This window comes from Anolis carolinensis, chromosome 3 (genome assembly GCF_035594765.1).
Source record: "Anolis carolinensis isolate JA03-04 chromosome 3, rAnoCar3.1.pri, whole genome shotgun sequence".
NCBI classification, from domain to species: domain Eukaryota; kingdom Metazoa; phylum Chordata; class Lepidosauria; order Squamata; family Dactyloidae; genus Anolis; species Anolis carolinensis.
The window spans coordinates 269,856,500-269,871,887 of NC_085843.1; the positions used below are offsets into that span (position 1 = coordinate 269,856,500).

General features: G+C 43.1%; 1 protein-coding gene across 1 annotated transcript in view; it reads left to right on the forward strand.

Annotated features, from left to right (window-relative positions):
* Positions 1–340: 340 nt before the first annotated feature.
* Positions 341–15,388, forward strand: part of fndc3b (fibronectin type III domain containing 3B) — a 320,815-nt gene continuing 305,767 nt past the window's right edge. Inside the window, exon 1 of the mRNA XM_008106024.3 lies at positions 341–631. The gene's annotated coding sequence lies outside the window, so the exon portion shown is untranslated. The remainder of the gene's footprint in view (positions 632–15,388) is intronic.

Consider the following 15,388-nt stretch of genomic DNA (forward strand, 5'->3'; position numbering starts at 1 on the left):
AGCTCTCGCATCCATAGGTTACTATGGGGAATACCATGGCTTTGACTATGCGGACCTTCGTTGCCAGTGTGGTGTCTCTGCTTTTCAGTATTTTATCGAGGTTGGCCATTGTTCTCCTCCCTTGCACTTCATCTCCCACCATTCCTAACAAGTTTGCCCATGCCTGAGGTAAAGTCTGTTCTGCGGTGTGGCTTGGCCTCGGTGCCCTTGGAAAGGCGTTTGTAGTTTGCAAAGCGCCCAGCCCTCTCCCTTTCCCCTTCTCCTCCTGGGCTGGCTTTTCTGCGCCTGCACCCCCTCCTTTCCCCTCTCATTTTCCACTCCTCCTTTTTCCCACAGTAGCCTCTAATCCAGACTGTATGGTATGTGGGCTGGTCCCAAATCCCCATGTGGTCCGACATCACTGACATGGCGGAATCCCCCTCCGACGCCGCCTGAGAGAGAGTTTTCCCGGCTCGCTCGCTCTCTCGCTCGCTCTCCCGCTGAAGCCAGGCGGCGGTGGAGCAGGACTGCCTCAGCCCCAGCCCCAGCCTCCCTCCCAAGGAAACCCGCCGCCCGCCAGACAGGCTTCCTCTCGCCCTCCTCGCTCTCCGTCTCTGGACTTCGGGTGCTGCTCCCCCATTTCCAGCACAAGGTAAGCCTCGCCGCCGCCTCCTCCGCCTGTTTCTCCCTCCCAGCATCCCAAATGCCACGGATTCCTCCGACGAGGAAACACAACGAGCTTTTCCAGGAAGGCTCCCAACTTGTGGGCTTTCCCAAAGGCTCGAGCCCGAGTGTGCCTGCCTTGCTTCCTAATCCGGATCCCTTTTGTTTCCAGAGTCTGGGGTTGGTTGGGAGGGGAGTTAGGAACCGGGTGCCCTCTCCCCCTTGGCCTTTTTTTTGGGCCAAGTGGGGCGTGGAAGTTGAGGAACGGGAGGGGAAGAGGCGCCAAGATGGGACCCCGAAAGTTTGGGGCAGGGCGTTTGCCTCGCTCGGATCCTTCTGGTTGCATTTCCTAATGAACCCCTAATTGGGGGGCAGAGCACCCCCAAACTCTATTCATTGACTGCTCAGAAAGAGTTCCTCTCAAGGAGAATACAAATGTCTTAAAATGTGGAGGGGGAGATCTGAAGAAGACTTTTGGAAACCGACCATGCCTGGCCCCAGTTTGGAACCGGGTCCGGTTTCCTGAGCTCTGGGAACAGGGAAGGCGCCAGGCGGGCTTCGGGGCCAAGGGACGGCGTTGGCAAAAGGCGGCAGGGCTGCCTCCGGTTTATTTATTTTGGGGAGGGGGCAGCACAGGAGAGAAAAAGGCCTTGCCGGTCTCAACCCCAATGTAGAGAAGCCAGCCGGAAGGCAGAAGTAGGGAATTCTTACTCCTTCTCGTCGCCCTCCCTGTGCAGAATGGGTGGAGAGGGAAGGAAGGCACCATCACAACCTCCCAATCCAGGCAGGCTCCTCGGGGCTGTCTGGTTTCAGAGACTCCCCCCTCATATCCTTGGCTTGACACGTTTCTTTTTGGGGTCCCATCCAGGCTCCCTGACCCGGGTTTAGCAGCCAGGGTCAAGGCGGAGGTGTGCCTTACAGTGATCCCGATTTCCCAATCGATTATCTGACTACCTGATTGCTTGGTGAACCGGGGTCCCCGGGGCGCACACCTTCGCTTTGTGTTTTTGACTGCTTTCATGGCAAGAATCACTGGGTTGCTGTCAGTTTTCCGGGCTGTATGGCCATGTGCCAGAAGCATTATCTCCTGACGTTTCGCCTGTATCTATGGCATGCATCCTCAGAGGTTGGAAACTAGGCAAATGGGGTTTATGTTTCTGGGAATATTCAGGTTGGGATTAAAAAACTCTTGTCTGTTTGAGACAGGTATGAACGTTGCAATTGGCCACCTTGATTAGCATTGAATAGCCTTTCAGCTTCAAGGTCTGGCTGCTTACTGCCTGGGTGTATCCTTTATTGAGAGCTTTTGTGTGTGTGTGTGTGTGTGTGTGTGTGTCAGGAGCAACCTGAGTTGCTTCTGGAGTGAGAGAATTGACCGTCTGCTAGGACGTTGCCCAGGGGGCGCCCAAATGTTTTGATGTTTTTACCATCCTTGTGGGAGGCTTCTCTCATGTCCCCACATGGAGCTGGAGCTGATAGAGGGAGCTCATCCGCACTCTGCCCAGGTGGGATTCGAACCTGGCAGCCTTCAGGTCAGCAACCCAACCTTCAAGTCACAAGGCTTTAATCCACTAGGCCACAGGGGCTAGCTGGCCCTGATTGATTCATGTCTAGAATTCCCCTGTTTTCTGAGTGGTGATCTTTATTTACTGTTATTTTAGATTTTAAAAAAATACTGGCAGTAAGCAGCCAGACTTTGAAGCTGAAAGGCTATTCAATGTGAATCAAGGTGGCCAGCTGCAACATTCACACCTTCCTCAAACAGTCAGAGTCTTTCTCCCATTCTGGACATTCCACATATATATAAACCTCCCTTGCTTAGTTTCCAACGGAACTCACAACCTCTGAGGATGCCTGCCATATATGCAAGTGAAACGTCAGGAAAGAATGCTTCTGGAACATGGCCAGACAGTCCAGAAAACTCACCACCCTTGCTTTGATTCCCAAGGAGAACTGTGTCAAGCCAAGGGCAAGAGCTGGACTGTGCCTCAAAGGATTACAAGGCGGTGATGATGATGATGTCTTGGATGCAAAGGTCCACACACACACACATGTACCCCAGTCAAACTTGTGCAAAACCAGCCTCCTTGTGCTGAGGGACGGAATAAGAGCTATTATGTATTATTTTCCAGCTAGAGTCCATATCTGAAGGGAGAGGGATGTTAATAACTCCACTGCAGGCCAAAAGCAGAGTCCTACGGGATAGAGGAGGGGGAAAGGCAAAGAGTGCCAACCAAGCCCAGGCTGGCTTTTCTGCCCTACAGCACGTAGTGTCTCGCCCTTTTCTGGCCGGGAAGGAAGGATGCCTGCTTGCCTGCCTGCCTGCCGTTCAAGGGAAGGCAAACCAGCCTGCGACTTCTTTCTCCCTTCTCCCCCCAGTCTCCCCAGTCTCTGGATTTCCTTTGCCAAAGGCTCTCCTCCGCCCTCCTTCCCACCAATAGAAGGGAATCGGACCAGGAAATGGAATGCTGTTTGGTTTCCTTCTCAACCATTTCTCCAAAGCTTGGCGTTTTCTTTCTGCCTTCTCCTGAAAGTATTTTATTTTCTCAGAGGGGAAGATTCCAACAATTTGAGTCTCTGTGATGATGTGTCCTGTAATTCCACTCAGAGAGATTTTTTCCCCCCGATTCAGATTAAGGCCAGGTTTTTTTTTCTCTTTGAAGGCAGAATTTGTCTGTCTTTTCTTTCCTTCTTTTTCATCTCTTTCCTCCTCGGTTAAGTTATCTGCTGGCAGTGATGAGATGGAGATTTTCTCTATTTGGAGGGAGGGAGGGAGGCGTGGGCTGTTGCTGAGATGGGAAGGGAATCTTGGAGTGTGTTAAGAATGTGCTTCTCCAAACCACACAGGGAAGAGGAGGATCTGTTGAAATCTTGAGGAATTGCTGGAGTTTAGAGCAAATTAATCATGCTGCCAAATATGGAACCTGCTTTATATTGAGTGAGAATCTAGCCCACTGCTGCTTTCTCTGCCGGAAAGCATCTTTCTAGAATTGCAGGAGGAAGAGGTTGGGAACTAACATTTTTGTATAGTGGGCCCCTGGTGTCTGCTGAGGTTTGGTTCCAGGACCCCTTGAAGATACAAAAATCTGTGGATACCTAAATCCCGTTATATACAATTGAGTATGATATCCACCACAGGGGCTGCGGTGGCACAGCGGGTTAAACTGTTAAGCTGCAGAACTTGCTTTCCGGAAAGTCGGCAGTTCAAATCCGCGGGACCGGTTGAGCTCCCATTGTTAGCACCAGTTTCTGCCAACCTAGCAGTTTGAAAACATGTAAATGTGAGTAGATCAGTAGGTACTGTTTTGGCAGGAAGGTAATGTGCTCCATGCAGTCATGCCAACCACATGACCTAGGCTGGGCTGTGGCACAGGCTGGTTAGCAGCCAGCTGTAACAAATCACTCTGACCAAGAGGTCATGAGTTTGAGGCCCACCTGTGCCTGCCTCTGTCTCTGTCTCTGTTCTGTGTTAAGGCATTGAATGTTTGCCTTATATGTGCAGTGTGATCCGCCCTGAGTCCCCTTTGGGGTGAGAAGGGCGGAATATAAATACTGTAAATAAATAAATAAATAATAGGAGGCCGGCAGGACTGTGCCAGCTCTTCGGCTTAGAAATGGAAGTGAGCACTGCCCCTCAGAGTCAGACACGATTAGATTTAATGTCAAGGGGAAACCTTTACCTTTATCTTTTTATGGTATCCTTCATATAAAACTGCGAAATCAAAGTTTGCCTTTTGAGGGATTTTTAAATATGTTCAAGCCATGGATGGTGGAATCTATGCAGAATCCATGGATACAGTGGGATGATATTATATTGAATGTATGCCCCACCATTGAGTCTCCATTTAGGATCTCCATATAGAAGAGTTTGCACCTTTTGTTTAATACAGAAAACCACCAGGAAAAATAATTCGGAGAAGTGCCAATGGGACACTGACGATGTCCATCTCTTTCCCTGTCCCACTCATTGGGTGAAGGCGAGGTTCATTCCAGACAGAACCATGGTCTGGAATCTGCTGGGTAGGAACCAGTGAAATGAAACTGAATCCTGATAACACAAGGGTTTTGCATATAGTTGGTTCATTTTTTTAGAGATATAAGTCCATGGCATTCTAGGTGGTACTATATGCACACATTCCAAAGGTCTGCTTTCTTGGTGTTCTCTTAAATCAAGCTTTGAACCTGGAGGCCCAGGTAACCTTGGGGGTAAGAAGTGCCTTTCATCAAACTAGGTTGGTATGCTAGTTGTCACTTTCCTGGAACAGAGATTGCATGGAAACAACAATCCATTTTCTGATGACGTCCAGGACTGTTCACTATAATGCATTGGATTATAATTGATACTTTGATTTGGAGTAGTTGTTAGGAGGATACTGGTGAGTTCCAGACAATTTCTGAGGATACATGTCTTTACACAATTTAGGATGAAGACCCTGGAAGAAATGTTTTGTTTGCTAGAATACCTGTCCAATGAAATCATTCTGGGATGATTTTAAATACTCTTGTTTAGGAATTGAGGTCTCCTGAAGTCTTTGTCTTCCACTTGTGACATCAACACACTTAAGAGGACCATGGAGAGATCCATGGTCTGGACTCCCTCTTGAAAGCCAGCCCACTTCATTCTGTTTCCAGACTAAAACATAGCTTTTTAATTAAATTCTTTGGGGCCTAATTTTCCTCCCAAATGTACATGTCCATGGTTTTAAACTTTTAAGACCATTTAACTTATTTTAACTTGTTAACTTGTTAAATATGTTTTTAGTTGATTCGTATTATTTTGTGGTTTTAAGTTTTATAATCTATTCTGGAAGCTCTTCTGATGAGAAGTATTGGCAACCTTGTTAATAATAATGATAAAACCATACTCATTAACTGAAGCTGTACATTTCATCATATTTCTTCCATCTGCTTAGCCATAATTTCCAGTAGAAGTAGTAATTCAACTTATGCTTCTTGCTAATAGGACTCTGCCACTATGCTCCTACTAGAACATCCAATGCCAGCTGTTTTTTTTTTAATTGTACAATGGCAGGTGTTGTTCCTTATTGTTAAGTTCCAAGCTGCACTGGAAGATTTGTGAGTGCCAGAGAGACACAGTTATGCCTGGGATTGAGTTCAAATCCTATTTTATCCATGGGCATGCTTGAGTAGCTTAGAATAAGTCAGTTGCTTACCTCTTTCCCTCAAGTTTCCTATTTTCATAATAGGAAAACTAGCAATATGATTGAATTAAAAGTGGTAGGAAAAGAACAGAAAAACTATGTTTAATAAACCACGTTTCTGTTGCTTGGACAAAAATAGAAAAAAGAGCAAGGAAGTAGATGTCCTGTTTTTCCTCACTTGACACTGATGTACTGAAATTCCATCGTATTTCTTTTCTTTTTGGATTGTAGCTCCTATGATCTCCTCAGCTGGCTAGGATGGATAGAGTTGTAGGTGGAAAACATCTGGAAAGCTTCAGGTGCGCCTCTATGCTTAAGATGTTGGATTGGTGAAGATTGTTTTTTTGAGATCTAGTTTTTTCTCATTGGCCTATGCCTTGGTTGCACCACTTATGGTAGTAGTGGTCTCTTGTAGAATTGGGCAAGTCTGGAAAAGGAAGGGGGAAAGAGTCCTTCTCTTGTATAAATCTGCCATGTAAGGGATCAGGGTGCTAGTCTGATCTCTCACCCAAATTGTTACTTCTCTAATAGCATCACCCTATCCCTTGTCTGCTCAGAAATGAGTTCAATGAGACTGAACATTCAGGTGAAGCACATAGAAGATTGTAACTCAAGAGTAGGATTTTTGGGGTGTGGAAAATGGAATGAGAGCCTAAGAAAAGCTAGGTCTTCATCAATTATTAGTCACTGGCAGTGAGGCAAATGTTGTTTGGAATTTAAAAGTGGATTCTGGAACAACTTTCATGTCAGGCAACTGCAGGATGATAATAAAAGAAGAGACAGCATTTTTTGGGAGATTGACAGAAGATGTGTTAATGAAGGCCTCTTGGTTATATCATTTTCCCTTAATATGTGTGGTGTTGGATATCTCTGTGCATAGTGGTACTGGTCTACAACTTTACCTATTTTTTGCATTGGGTAGCAGAATCTCTGAACCCATTTAAACTTTCAGGGTGCGCCTACACTGTAGAAGTAATGTTGTTTGGCACAACTTTGACTCCACGGAAATGTAGTTTTACAAGTTTTTTTTAACCAAAGAATACCGGTGTCTCACCAAACTACAACTTTCAGGATTCAATAGCATTCAGCCATTGCCATTAAAATTGTGTCAAATTACATTAATTCTACAGTGTTGATGCATCCTCTCCCAATATCTATGTACCACTTCCCCATGTGTTTTATTTCCATCTCTTGTACATTAACTTGTGAAATGTCAAGAGTACTGAGGTATGTTTGAGGATAAAGTCCAGCCATCTCTTCTCAGAATGGTCTTTTCCACAGTGCAAGCAGATAAAAAGAGTTAAGGAAAGAAGCAGATGCCTGTTGTTGTTTTGTGCCTTCAGGCTGACTCTAACTCATGGGGATTTTATTTTAGGGGTATGGGTGTATACATGCATGTGTATGCATGTTTGTGTTGTAGGAAGTAGTAAGTCACATTTGAACTGAGTCACATGGGATGGTTTTGCATGTGCTGACTGAAGCAAAAATCCTTGTTGGCAATAAATGCTGAAACAATAATCATCTGAAGACAGTTGCTGTGACAGGGTTGCAGTCAGTCAAAGTTGATGGCAATTAACAAGAATAGTTGGAGATCTGTTTCATATCTTATTAGAACCCACCACTCAAAGCAATTTCAAAGAGATTGAGAAACATTTTTCCTATATTTTATTTTTCAAATGTATCTTTCTGCCTTGCTTCTCAGCCTGTTCAGGCCCTCAAAGAGGTCTACAGTCACATGGGAAACCACATGCAAATGAATTGCTATATGCAATGCATTCTATAAAGTCAACTGATCATAACATTTGTATTGGCTTGTAGAAGCCTTGCTCTATTTAGTAACTTTTAGATGCTTTAGACCTTGGTTCTTCCTATTATCTTTCAACATTGGCCAACTTAGCTGGGTTGAAAGGGTGACTGGATGAATCAGGCTCCCAGGAATCCTGTTTTAGAATAGGGAACCATTTATTTCCGTTTCTAAGAAGTCAGGAATTTATGACTACTGACTGCTCTAAAGGCACCAGATCTCATCTGATCTTGGAAGCTAAGCAGAATCAGCCCTGGTTAGGACTTGGATAGGAGACCGCCAATGAATACCAGGTGCTATAGGCTATATTTTAGAGAAATTGGCAAAACCATCTCTGAGTATTGTTTGCCTAAGGAAGCCCAATAAAATTCCCAAGGTTCAATAGGCAACTTGAAGTCATATTTAAAAAATACATGGTGGTAGAGTCCTTTCATCTAAACATGTTTCCTATAATCTTGTTTTCCCCCTCCTTTCATTTTCTGTGACCAGACAAACATGAATATGTTGAACACAGTAGTGCTAAATGGTCATCCACACCATGTTAGAAACTAAGTCCTTCTGTGTGTTCTAAGGAGAAATTCAGGCTGGAAATTTTTCTAGAATTCCTTCTTATCTTAGATTTTCCTGTGGTAAATGTAATGTTATCTCCATGTATCCATAATTGCCTTTTCTAGGCTGTTGTAGTGCAATCAATCTTTTAGTGGAATTGAATGTTAAAGTAGTTGTACTGGAACCGATTTTTCTCTACTTGAAATGGAGCTGATAAGTAGTGTAGAGAGTGATTGAGTGAAGCTGAACTACTACAGCTATAGCACAGCAAAAGAAGCCAAACTGTTGATATAAGATAAATCAGGCTCATTTTTCTTTAGATATGTATGCTTAAAGTGGCATTCTTTTTTGTGAAATGCCTGGGAAGTATATTCTGTTCTGTTTACAAAATTACAAGTATTCCAGTAAAATAAATTCCACATAAAGTTTTGAGTATGTTTCAACAGAATATTTAAACCAAATGTGCTAAACCAGATAACCCTACTTAATGCACTGGAAAATCTTTTGGGTGTTTTTTTGTGTGTGGAAAGTTTCCCAATCTTACTTTTTCCAAAAACCCTACGTCATTGGTTCTAACTACATCAGTATGAATGGATTGGGATAATGCTTATTCTCCAGGTTGCTCATGAGAATGTTTAGTAAGATGAATTTGATTCCTCAAGAGATTTTCCAATTAATTTATTCATGAATTGATAATTAAAACAAAAAAGAGTTTTGGGACCTTTGAGGACTAAAATTTCTGTGGCATTGTATTACTTATTGTGAAGATGTTTATAATGATTGTGAAGAAGGTTATTCAAGCTGGAGAATGTGCCATTGCAAGAAGATGTCAGCTTTTGAACAATCTTTGATTATTGTTCTGTTTAAAGAATAAGCTTTCAGTAATGCTTGTCAAAAGACATACTTGAAAGTGTGTGGGTAAAATCTTAGACATTGGTGGAAGATGTTTCTGTTCTTTTCCAATTTTAAAGTTGGACCACTCCATTTGTGAGTTTCTACAGGTCTGATTATTTGTGTATTTGATTAATACGGTCTTTCTAGGTCCTCAAGTGCAACTCCATAGTCAGCTTCTTCTGCAAATTGACCATAGTGCATGTTGCTGCAGGAGCTAGAAATTCTCAGAGAGAAAAACAGCATTTTATTGATGGTTTTCCCATTTTTGTCAGTATCCTGCACCCCTAAATCCAGCAAATGTGGGGGGCTGACTGTAGCCGAGTGGTGGAGTACACACTGCATATTCAGCTTTCGAGTTCAATTCCTAGCATCTCCAGGTGAGGCTGGAAAAGTTATCTTCAGATCTGCTGATAGTCAACGTAGATCAGTGGTTCTCAACCTGTGAGTCCCCAGGTGTTTTGGTCTACAACTCCTAGAAATCCCAGCCAGTTTACCAACTGTTAAGATTTCTGGGAATTGAAGGCCAAAACATCTTGGGATCCACAGGTTGAGAACCACTGGTGTAGATAATACTAACCTAGATGGACCAGGGGCCTGGCTTGGTATATGACAGCTCCCTGTGTTTGAAGAAGCAAAAGGCACATATTTATGCAGATAGCATGTTGAAGAAACTGAATTGTCTTTGTGCAGAATTCTGGCTTAATCACGCTCATACTTGCAGTCCTAACTATTAACCTTATAACCTTATAGCCAAGGAATAGAAGAGATGATGAAATTAGGTCTTGCTACTCAAAGAGAGCCAAACAACTTCTTGGCAATATTTGCAGGGTCATTGTGCACTGTGATGCCTTTCCTTGTTCATGACACCATCTTCAAGAGATGTTCCATAAAAAAGTAGTCCCCCAGACATTTCAAAAATACATGGTTCAGCCATCATTCTCCAGCACAAAGTGTTTACATCACAAGCCTATTTTGGCAAAAGGGCATTAATAGTGATCCAGAAGCACTAAGCATAATTGGCTGGATGACTGGTGTGGCTGGATAGTCTATACTTCTAACATAGCTCATGTCTGGTCTTCCATGGAAATTGAATCATTTGCCTTTTTTAAAATGGGTGAGCTCATCCAGTGATCTGAGGTCATTGCTGGGATAGTGATGAGACATTTCTGTATAAAGTTTTCCAAGCCCATACCTGAAATACTTACTGGCTACAAGTGACGGTGCCATTTGTTGAAAACGTGTAAATGATAGACCTTGGTGAACATTGGGCTCAATTTTAGTGTAAGGTAAAGCAGCTCCCCTTCTTCAGCAATAAGATTTTAAAATTTCAATCAGCTTGGACCAATTCTTTATGCATCAGAAACAACACATTGAATTGAGCTCAGAAACAGACTGGTACATAGTGGAACTGTTGTAAGAAGGTAGTTGTATGCAGTGGGGCTAATTATGAGGAACACACAATTTTTCAACAACAATTCCAGTGGCTGTTGGGCTGTTCTTGGACACAGTTCAAAGTGCTCACGATGACTGATGAAGTTCTTCTTAATTTGTATCCTGGATGTATGAAGAACCATATTTTCCTGCTAAGGCTTTGAGGTATTTGGGATAAGACCTTCTCTTAGTCCCAGCTCTCTTGTGGTTGTTATTGGTTTGGAGTGTGAGCAAAAATGTCAAATCACATATATTTGTCCATAAAATACATATAATAACATGTTTATAGAAGACAGACAAACACACCGTCACTTAAGTAAGCGAACAGGTAACACACACAAAATGTATTCCCCTCTCAATCAAAATATAAAATGTTTGTACACAAGCCCATGGGCTCCGTAGGCAAAAAGCCACGTTCCCTTCCTTTCACCACCCAGAAGTTACATCTTTCCCCAATTTTCCATGTGGTTGTGCCTGTTAAGTATCAAGCACTGATCTACAATTACCCTGTATTTTTATTTTTCCAGACTACCTTTGTGGATTCCCAGAGTAGTGGTTCAGAAATAACTGGAAAAAAATTACGCATTACATGGCTACATTGTATTTCCAGCACACTTCATCACTTCTGAAATGTGATTTTGTTGTGCCCTTGTTATTGGGATGGGAAGTAATTTTTTTTTACATTGTATTATGTAACTTGTTTCACTACTTACAGCATCACTTCCGAACTCAGTATATCACCAGCCCACTGTGTTTCTCTGCTGGATGCTTTGGAAGGAGGTTTGCCTCCCCTGTATGTCCTGCTGACAAACACAAAAGACTGGCATTAAACGGGACACTTCGCTTTATTCCTTCTCTGCCAGTTAATTGGAGAAGAAGAGATTTTCTTTCCATGAGTAAAGTAGAAGAAGAAAGACTGGGCTGTTTCTCCTGCCATTCTGTTCATACCTGGAAAATAATTATTTCATGCTATCATTCTTTGCCTTCAAGTAATTTCCAACTTATGGCAACCTTAAGGTGGGCTTGTTATGGGTTTTTCTGGAGTGGAGAGTTTGTGACTTGCCCAAGGTAACGCTGTGGGTTTCCTTCAGTGGGGAATTAAACTCTGGTCTCCAAAGTCATAGTCCAACACTCAAAACCACTGCACCATGCTAGTTCTCTTTATACTTGCATGCATTTCATGACCAGAGAATAGTTAGTTACAATGGTTCAGTAACCCTATATTTGTTCATAAAGAGAGTTGGTGAAAGTTTGGTTATTTAAAACTTTTGACTCCTAATAGTCTTATTGGCTGGTAAAATCTGGGAAAGAAAAGCCATAAAAATAATTTTTCAAGCAGTTCCCTCCTGAAATAAATAGGAGTTTGTGGTAAGTGTTTGCAGGGATTTCAGCCTGTCACAATGATCTTAAATTAATACTGTGGAAATTATATCTGTTGATTTCAGTGGAGTTTTATTCTGTGTTTCTGTGTTTAGGGTTGCAGTCTGCATGGTAATACTATCTGAAATGAGTTGTTTGCGTCAAGAAGCAAATACACAGAAGCTCTTGGCACTGGAATCTTCATTAAGCACAAGTCTCATTAAAATCTGGTTAAAGCCTACCCGTATAATGAAGTGAATGAGTTGTTTAATTGCGCTGATTACATGATTAATACTTTTCCATATGAGTGCATACCTTTCCATATTGTCAGTTCATAATGCTACAAAATTATCATTATGTAATGCTTTTCTTCTGACTTGTGCCAAAATAATTTTGAATGAAAGAGTCTGAACTAGCTGTAGCTCTGTACTTGAATAGCAGAGCCTTTGGAAGCATCTGCATTGTAGAATAAATGTCGTTTGACACTACTTTTGCTGCCATGACTCAGTGCCATGGAATATGGGGGTTTTAGTTTGGTGAGGCACCAACAATCTTTGGTACAGAAGGCTAAAGACCTTGTAACACTACAACTTCCATGATTTCGTAGCATTAAGCCACAGCAGTTAAATTGGCACCAGACTGCATTAATTCTACTGCATAGATGCACCCTTATTGGCACATGTAAAACAGGAATTCTAAAAATACAAAGTCTGGAAAAGTTACCTTGGATTCAATGCTGGGATGAGTGATCCACATAATTGTTTCAAATTTGTATTTTAGCTATGGAGGAATAACTAGCAATTTATCTTGCATTTTCACCTTTAAAGAAATGATGAAGTCTATGAGCACCACAGGACACCTCCACCTTAGTGCGTTGTCAACAAATGTCTTTGAGAGAGCTGGGCTTGTTTTTTCAGGATTTCTCATGCTTGTGCCCAGGTAGACCTATATAGAATCCTTTCTAGCAGATGTCTCATGTATCAAAAGCTCGCTTGTTTATGGCTCAGATTTAGTGTCACGGTGTGATCTGCCCCTAGAGACCAAAGGTATGTGGGAAGAGGGAAGTTTTTGAAACTACAAAAGGGGAAATAGGAGCCGATAGATATACAACGATTACAGGCCATCTACAGGCAGGAATGTTTGTCTATTTGAAAACAGATAAAAGCCTTTCAACATTCTTTCTTCCTTCCCTCTCTTCTCCCACATGTGGGGGTTAACTTTTTTATAAGCTGCCTGCTTGCAAGAGAGTTTTCAAAATAATACATTCTTCAGCAGGCTGGGGCACCAATTATTCTTCATGGGACCAGACAGCCAGGCAGAAAAAGATGGTTTAAATAAAGGCATTTTTCTTGAATTCAAAATATCCCCTAGGAAGGAACATTTAAGTTGGAGCTGAAAGCAACTTTACATGGGAGTAACTGCTAGCATTGAGATTCAGTCAAGTAATGGACGTTGTCTTCTGGGAATTTTGGTGACCCCTGTCCTATTGAAATACATGAGATTTGCCCAAGAACAGACTGATGCTCTTCCAGGCAATTTGCATTCATTTTTATGGGGCCTGGACCTAGAGATTTTACTAGTCTAATTGGTACAGACATACCAAATTAAGCATAGCTTTCCAGATGTTGTTATGCTGTAGTGAGAAACATTGGGACTTGTACTTGGTCTAACCTTGATCTACAGTATTGCTTCTCAAATGGTAACTTCTGAAAAACATTGGAGTTCCTGGTTGGCACTTCATTTGGAAATGAGTGAAATTGCTAATGGCGTGCACTGTGAGTTCAGCATTTTAAAAAGTCTTCCAGACTTCACTGACTATGGGATGTAAGTGAATTTCTCCTGACATTATTGATTGAGTATGGAAATGGGATATGAATGTGGATAGAGGGTCTCTTCTACCTACTTTCCTTGTATCATTTAGGCCTTTCCAGTATAGAGTTGCAGAGAACGGTGCAAATGATCGTGCTTCACAGCTTCATATCCCATTTTTTGGCAGACTGGGCAGAGTTGTGTGGCTCTTCCCAACTTCCTAGGAATTGCTTTTAGACATAAATGGCTCTTTTATACTATTACAGGAATCAGAAAACCCTGTTTGTGCTCATCAGTGAGCATTTTAATGAAGGACAAATTCAGTTGCTGCAAGTGTCATGCAAATGTGTATTACTAATTATTAGGTTTTGAAAACTGAAAGTACTTTACCATCCTTTATTGTCATTGTGCTAAATATTTCAGTGAAGTAAATAATTGTTCACCTTTCGTTATTTTCTGCCTGTAAAATCTAGGACACATGGCCTGTGAAGGCCACATAATTGCTGGGTTCGGGACCCATCTATACTGCAGTTTCTGTCATGGATCAGTATCTGGTGTGTTCAAGACACCAGAACACCTCCATGCCATGAGTTTCATAACCAAGGTTGAGGAATAAAGACGTCTGTGGCCCTAAGTGGGAAGGAGCTGATAACACAAACTGCCTCAAACTGGAAGACCTGGAGCCTGGACAGAGGAACTTTCGGGAGTTGAGAGGTTGGGATTTTGTGAATTGAAACTGAGACCTTGCCTGCATTTTCTTCATACGTAACTTTGCTGTATAGTAGTAACCTAGCATTAAATCCCCCCCCCCCCCAGATTTCCTTTTGAGTGAATTTAACTTCTACCAAAGTTCTGCAATAATCACAGTTTGATAATGCAGTTTAACTGGTTTGAACTGCATTATATGATTCTACACTGTCATATAATACAGTACAGTATAGTTAAACTGCATTATGAAACTGCATTATATGGTAGTATAAATGGAGGCCTCAGATGTAATGTCAAGCTTTGGACTGTCATGCCCATTCTTGCATGTGTTCAGGCACCATCTCTTTCCTTTTGTTTCTTAAAAGTGGGAGATGGAAGAAGAAACCCATGGAATAATTTTGATTGTTCATACAGTTTATTAGCCTATAGTTCAGCAGCCAAAAATGTGCAAAGGCTAGAATCCTAAACCAATTCTGAGTTGTGGTCAGATAGTTGTGTATGTAGGTGCCAGGGCCGGTCCAACAATGGAGGCCGTTTAAGCGGCCGCTTCGGGCGCACGTCAAGGGGGGCGCTGTTGAGGCTCCCTCTCGCACTCCTCGGCCCACTCGCGCATCTCTCGCACTCGTCCCACTCGCGGCCCTCTCGCACTCTGCTCAATCGCGCCCCTCTCGCACTCGGCCCACTCACGCCTCTCTCACACTCGGCCCACTCACGCATCTCTCTCACTCGGCCCACTCGCGCCCCTCTCGCACTCGGCCCACTCACGCATCTCTCTCACTCGGCCCACTCAGGCCCCTCTCGCACTTGGCCCACTCGCGCCCCTCTCGCACTCGGCCCACTCACGCATCTCTCTCACTCGGCCCACTCACGCCCCTCTCGCACTTGGCCCACTCACGCCTCTCTCGCACTCGGCCCACTCGCACCTCTCTCTCACTCGGCCCACTCGCGCCTCTCTCTCACTCGGCCCACTCACACCCCTCTTGCACTCGGCCCACTCACGCCTCTCTCTCACTCGTCCCACTCATGCCCC